The following is a 7122-nucleotide window of genomic DNA, read 5'->3' on the forward strand; positions in this document are numbered from 1 at the left end:
AAGCCCCCCCCACAGACACACGTGGCCATCACACTTAATAATAACCTAGTATTTAATGCATGTTTAGTATGCACCAGTCACCGTACTATCACTTCACACATAGTCATTCATCTAATTCTTATAAGGACTCCTTGGGGATAAATGTCATCACCATACACACAGCAGCCAGAGGGAGCTGCTTCAACACCCTCCCACGGTAAGAGCCCAAGCCCCCTACCCCCAAGGCCCACAAGACCCTGCTCACCTGCCCCCATCTCCCTGCCCTCACCTCCTCCGTCTCTCCCCCTCACTAAAGCTGCAAAAGCCACAAGAGCCTCCTTACTGTTCCATAAACATGCCAAGTAAATTCCTGCCCCAGGACCTTTGCACATGCTCTTCCCTCTGCCAGAGAGGCTCTTCTCCCCAAAGTACCGCACAGCTTACTGCTCACCTCCTTCCATTCCTTACCCTAATGTCATCTTCTCTGCGAGGCCTCTCAATCTACAACTGCAATTCTCTCCCCACATGCACACACACAGCACTTGCCACCATCCGACATACCATATACTTTCTTCTTCATCTCTACTGTCAGCCTGGCCCACCAGAGCAGGGATTTGTGTCTGGTTTACTACTATGACCTGCAGTACCCGGGACAGTGCCAAGCACAGCGTAAATACCCAGTAAATATTTGCAGAATGAATGAATCCACAATGAAAGAAAATATTGAGGCAGGGAGAAGTTGGCCCACAGCCCTTAAGTGGCAGAAGCTGGATTCGAACCCAAGCAGTCCCGCTCCACAGGCTTCCTACCCACTGGGCTCCTTTTCCCTAACATATCCCTTTGCACACTCAGAAAGGCACTCAACAGCTAACATACATACACACTCAGAAATGCACACAACAGCTAACACACATACAGAATTGCACGAAACCTTTTGCCAGGAGCATCTATGAGGACTTACTCACAGGCACACCCCCTCATTCAGCCCCTAAGCTCTGGAGTTCCCAGCCCTCACCTCCTTGAGCCCCGACCCTGAGCAGAAACTAAGCCTTGATCTACATCCTGTGGTAACTTACAGGCAGCCAGCCTCCCAGAGCAGTCTGGCTGTTGTGGTACCAGGGCATCTGCTTGTAGGCCACTACGGCTATGGGCCACCCACCTGGGGTCCTGGCTGATGATGGCCAGGTCCAGCACCTCACCCCAGGGAGGGAAGGTCTAGGGAGTTGCCAGTGTGGCCAAGTGAGCAGCCACACAAACCCTCTTGCATCTCCTGATCCCTGTCAGTCTGCCTCATCCCCATAGCAACCCCCACCCTGGTGCACCTAGGCTACCTGGTGCAGGCCACTGAGGACAATCTACGTGTTCTCTGTGACCTTTCCCCATGCACCCAGGCCGGCACCCCACCAGCGCTTCTCCAGCTTCTAGGTCTGATGCAGGTAGCTGCCTACCTAGCATACCGCAGGCAAATAAGAACACGGGTCCCCTCATCGCCCTCCCCACTCTTTGCCTCCCTTCCAGGGCGGGTGCACAGAGTCAGCACGAAAGCATCGCAAAGGCTGTAGAAGACGAGCCCCCTACCTTGAGGACCACGCCCCCTAGCCCTCCTCCTGGGCCCGCCCCGAACCAGGGCCCCGCCCTTCAGGGAAGGCGCGCCACGCCCATCTGTCCCTATGGTCCTTCCCACCCCAGCCCAGTACCCCCACCTCCTCCTCTCCTGCCCCGCCTCCTCATCAGCTTCCAAGTGCGAAGCAGACGGTCGCGCACTACAGCATGGCTACAGCTGGCAAAGACACCCAGGTACCCCCAGCCATCACGGTTCCTTCAGGCCCTATGGGTCTCCTCTGCCCTTCTGCCGCTCCCCGACTCTTCCAGGCCCCACCCCAGCCACCGCCCCGAGTTCTCCCCAGCAGCTTCCACCCAAGGCACACGCATCGCACTCACCGATTGCACAGCGTGCAGGCACCCAGGTGAGAGCAGAGGTCGGCGGGTGCCGCTGTGCTGGCACTTGATGGGCAAGGGGTGGAAGCGCATGTCATGCCCACGCGAGGGCATCTCCCGCCCCAGCGCAGAGCCTGGTGCAGCGGGAATGGCGCGCGGGTCTGGCCCGCCAGTTCAGGTGCTTCGGAGCCGCACGCACGATGTGCTGGTGAGGAAGAAGGGCAGATGCGAATCTGCCCGAACCTCACAGGACCCTGCGGGACCAGAGAAACAGGAAAGCCAAAGTAGATTTAGAGAGGATCCCCAGCCCGCTGGGCTCAGGTAGGGGACCCCCAAATCGACCTCTGGGCTTTCAGAGGCCTTGCACGGAGCGCCCAGACATCAGCGCTGGTCCCATGCCCCAGCACCTGTAACCGTTCATCCCTTGCACTGACTCATGTTGAATTCTTATTGTTTTAGACCCAGTGTTGGGAATATGGGATGAAGGCAATCACAGGCGCTGCCATCTTGAAGCTAAGACTCAAAAAGGAGTGTGAAGAACAAGGAAGAGCCAAAAATAATGACAGATGGGGGCAAGTGCTACAAGGAAACAAGCAGGAAATAGTGAGAGGAAAGACAGGCCTGCGATGGTCACCTTCTCTGAGCAGGTGGCGTTTGAGCCCGGATCTGAAGGTGGTGGAGCTGGCCATTCAGAGAACCAGAGGAGACTACACGGGGCAGGGGGCACTGCACGTGCAAAGGCCCTGTGGCCGGAACAAGCTTTGCCCATCAGAGGGCCTTGCTCCACAGCCTTCCCGTCTCCTCTCCACTGACTCCTTCCTTTCAGCCTTAGAAATTCTCTGCCATCCTGAAATGCCTTTCCTTGCCCCACCAGGGATGAGTTTCTAGAAAACGTAAGCCGACCTGAATGCCCCTCAACAGGGGGTTGGAATGAGATGTGAGACTGAGGGTTGGAATGGAAACAGGTCCACATCTATTTGTAGAAGAAAAACAGGATGATCCTATTTGAGGGGGAGGTGCTTAAAGGTAGTTAGATACCTAAACGGTTATCTAGCAAGGCAGATAACTTAAAATTGTCTACCTTCCACTGTCTGGGGGTGATGATGATGTTCTATATCTTGATCTAGGTTGAGTTACACAGATGTCTGCATCTCAGGGAATGTACACATAAGACATTCCATTTCTCGTATGTAAATTTCACCCCCTCCCAATTACAAAGAAACATAAAATATTGAACTCTAGGTAGTGATGTGCATGCTGAAGAGTTTGGGGGTGACGGGTTCTGATGACAGCATGCAAAAAACAATATGATTGAATGAGGGAGGGAGGAAGGGAGGAATCAAAGGGTAAAAGGTGACACATCCATACCACGGAATACTCCTCAGAAATACAAGGAATGAAATACCGATGGAGAGAGAGAGGGATAGATGTGTGATAAAGTAAGTATAGCAACATGATAATTGTGGAATCTAAGGGTGGGCAGGCCAGTGGACAATGCTCTCCACTTTTCTGTATGTTTGGAAGGTTTTATAATGTTGAGAAACCTTGTCTCCCCACAGCAGCTACCAGTCGTTTTTCTATTAAAGTGGCCCAGCAAGGCCATCCTGGCAAAGACCTGCACTGGGGAAGGGTCCTCGAAGGACTTTCTTGTTTTGCAAGTGGAAAGGGAGTATGAGGAAGCATTTGTAGGTTGAGATGGGCTGCTGGTCCCCTGGGCGATGAGCGACATGCAGAGATGGATCTGGGGCCGAGGGGAAGCCACGGGAGTGGGAATTAGGGGAGGTCCGGGTCAGGGTGGCTAAACAAGGAGCCAGACTCTTCATTCTAACCAGACCTGCCAATTAAAAACAGCAAAAGACCTGAACTGACATTTTTCCAAAGGCGCTATACAGAACACCGACATAAAAAGATGCTCAGCATCACTAGTCATTAGGGAAATGCAAATCAAAACCACAATCAGACATTACTTCACACCCACTAAGATGGCTAGAATCAAAAAGTCAGATAATAACAACTGTTGGTGAGGATGTGGAGAAACAGGAACCTTCATACACTGCTGGTAGGAATGTAAAATGGTGCAGCCACCATGGAAAACAGTTTGGCAGTGCCTCAAAGTGTTAAACATAGAGTTTCCATGTGACTCAGAAATTCCACTCCTAGGTATATACCAAAAAGAACTGAAAACAGGCATTAAAACAAATGCCTGTTCAGGAATGTTCATAGCAGCACAATTCACAACAGCCAAAGGTAGAGACAGCCCAATGCCCATTGATGAATGGATGGATGGATGGATGGATGGATGGATGGATGGATGGATGAACAAAATGTGCTGATTCATGCAATAGAATATTATTCAACCATAAAAAGAAATTTCAAAAAACTGATTCACAGTATAACACATGGATGGACATCAAAAACATACTAAGTGAAAGAAGCCAGTTACAAAAGACCACACATTATATGATTCCATTTATGTGAAATGCTCAGAATAAGCAGAGCTGAGCAGGCAAAGAGCAGAGGAACAGGGACCGATTACTAATGGGGACAGGGTTTCTTTTCAAGAAGATGAAATGTTCTAAAATTAGATAGTGGTGATGTTTGTGCAACTCTGTGAATTGTACACTTCAAATGGATAAACTGCATGGTATGTGAGCAATACCCCCAAAGCTGTCAAAGCTGAGAGAGAAAGAGAGAGAGAGAGAGAGAGAGAGAGAGAGAGAGAATGAATGTGTGTGTGTGTGTGTGTGAGGGTGAGGACTCCTAGGTATTCATTCAAGAGAAATAAAAACTTACCTTCATACAAAAACCTGCGCATAAATGTTTATAGCAGCTTTACCCACAATTGCCAAAATTGGTAAGAACTCAAATGTCCCTCAACAGATGAAAGGGTGAAAGGTGACACATCTATGCCACAGAATATTCCTCAGCAATAACAAGCGATAAAACATCGATACGCCAACAACATCACGGGGGGATCTCCAGTGCATTCTGCTGAGTGAAAGAAGCCACACTCGAAAGGCTGCATATCATATGCTTCCATTTACACGATATTCTGGAAGAAGCAATATAGTGACAGATGGATCAGTGGTTGCCAGAGGCTGGGGATGGGGGACTGAGGTAGAGGTCGTACGGCTATATGCATTTGTCAAATATCATAGAATTCCACACTAAAATAGATGAATTTTACTCTATGTAAATTATACCTTAATTTTTTAAATAAAAGGAAAAAGAAACCAGGAGGAAAAGACACGCTATTCGGTATAAATCATAGCTGAATAAGAAAGAAATGACTGTCTATACTCTCCAACCCACTTCTTAGCCTCCCGTCCCCTCATCCAGCCTCAAAATCTGTTTCCCCTGAGACCCTGCTCCCTTGCCTGGCTGAATTCCAGACAGATAGATGTCTAGGACCTCCCTCACCCCATTTGTTCTCTTTGTCTTCCTTGTCACTGAGTCCCATGAGCAGTAGACACTGGTGAGCCCTCTCTCCTGCTTGAGACTCACAGCTCCCTCAAATCCTTACGCCACATCCTCAGTTTACCTCCCCCATCTCTGATGGCTCTTGCTCTGTCTCCTCCCCCAACTCCTCACCCCTGCACCTGGGCCATCCTGTCTGTGGCTTCACAGGCTGCCAATATGTCAATTATACCCATCTCCTCCACCACCCACCCGAGTCTCTTTCTAGAGGTCGATTTGTGCTGACATCACTTCCTCAGAGCTCTACAAGCCATTGCTATTAACACAACCTGAGATCCAGCTCTGACTCACACTGTACCTGTGGGTGGCTGAACCCCCAATCTGTTTTCGACATGATTTGTGCCCTGGGGTCTCAAGGTACTGCTTGGCAAGACTCTCCTGAACTTCCCTTGCTCAAGAACCTACCATGAGATTAAAGACCAAAGTTAAAGACCTAAAAAAATAAAACTCTTAAAAGAAAAGATTGGGGAAAATCTTCATGATATTGAAATTGTTAATGATTCCATGTATATGACATCAAAAGCACAAGCAACAAATGACAAAATAGATAAGTCAGACTTCATCAAAATTAACTTTTGTACATCAAAAGACACTTATTAAGAAAGTAAAAAGATAAGCTACAGAATAGGAGAAAATATTTACAAATCACATATCCGACAAAGGGTTGATATCCAGAACATTTAATGAACTTCTATATCCCAACAATAACAACAACAAAAAGTTCAAAACTGGACAAAGAACTTGAACAGAAATTTCTCAAAAAAAGATATACAAATGGCCAATAAGCACATGAAAACATGCTCAACGTCACTAGTCATTAAGGAAATGCAAATCAAAACCAAAATGAGATACCACCGCTTCACATCCACTGGGATGGCTATAAAAAAAAAAACAAAAAAACAAAAAACAGAAAATAACAAGTATTGGTGAGAATATGGAGGAATTGGAACCTTTGTGCACTGCTTGTTGAAGTGTAAAACAAAGCAGTCACTGCGGAAAACAGTTTGGCATTTCTTCAAAAAAATTAAACTGCAAGTTATCACGTGACCCAGCAATTCCACTCCTGGGTATGTATTCAAAGAAGTTGAAAGCGGAGACTCGAACAGATATTTGCCTACCCATGTTCACAGCAGCATGATTCACAATAGCTAAAATGTGCAAGCAACCCCGGTGTCCACTGACAGATGAATGATTAAACACAATGTGGTCCATCCATACAATGGAATATTATTCAGCCTTGTATTCAAACTTTTAAAAAAATGAAATTCTGACACATGCTACAACATGGATAAAGCTTAAAAACATGTAAAACGTAAGAAGCCAGACACAGAAGGACCAATAATACTGCAGGATTCCACTCACATGAGGTCCCTGGAGGAGTCAGATTCAGAGCCAGGGGCTGAGGGAGTCGGGTGGGGAGATAGTGTTGAATGGAGACCGAGTGTCAGTTTGGGAAGACGAGAAGGTTCTGGAAATGGATAGTTGCACAATATTGCGAATATGTTCAACGCCACCGAATTTTATACGTAAAAATGGTTTATTTTCTTATGTAATTTTGGCACAGTTAGAAAAGAACAAGAACCTGCCATGGCTCCCTCTTACCTGCCTCACTGACTCCGAGCTCCTCTGCCCTCTGCTCTGGCCAGCCCGGGCTCCCGCCTCCTTCCCCACCTCTCCACACTTTCATCCACGAGGGGCCCTCCACAGAGTGCACTATCTCCACTCCTC

The sequence above is a fragment of the Pteropus alecto genome, unplaced genomic scaffold, assembly GCF_000325575.1.
Source record: "Pteropus alecto unplaced genomic scaffold, ASM32557v1 scaffold37, whole genome shotgun sequence".
NCBI lineage: Eukaryota > Metazoa > Chordata > Mammalia > Chiroptera > Pteropodidae > Pteropus > Pteropus alecto.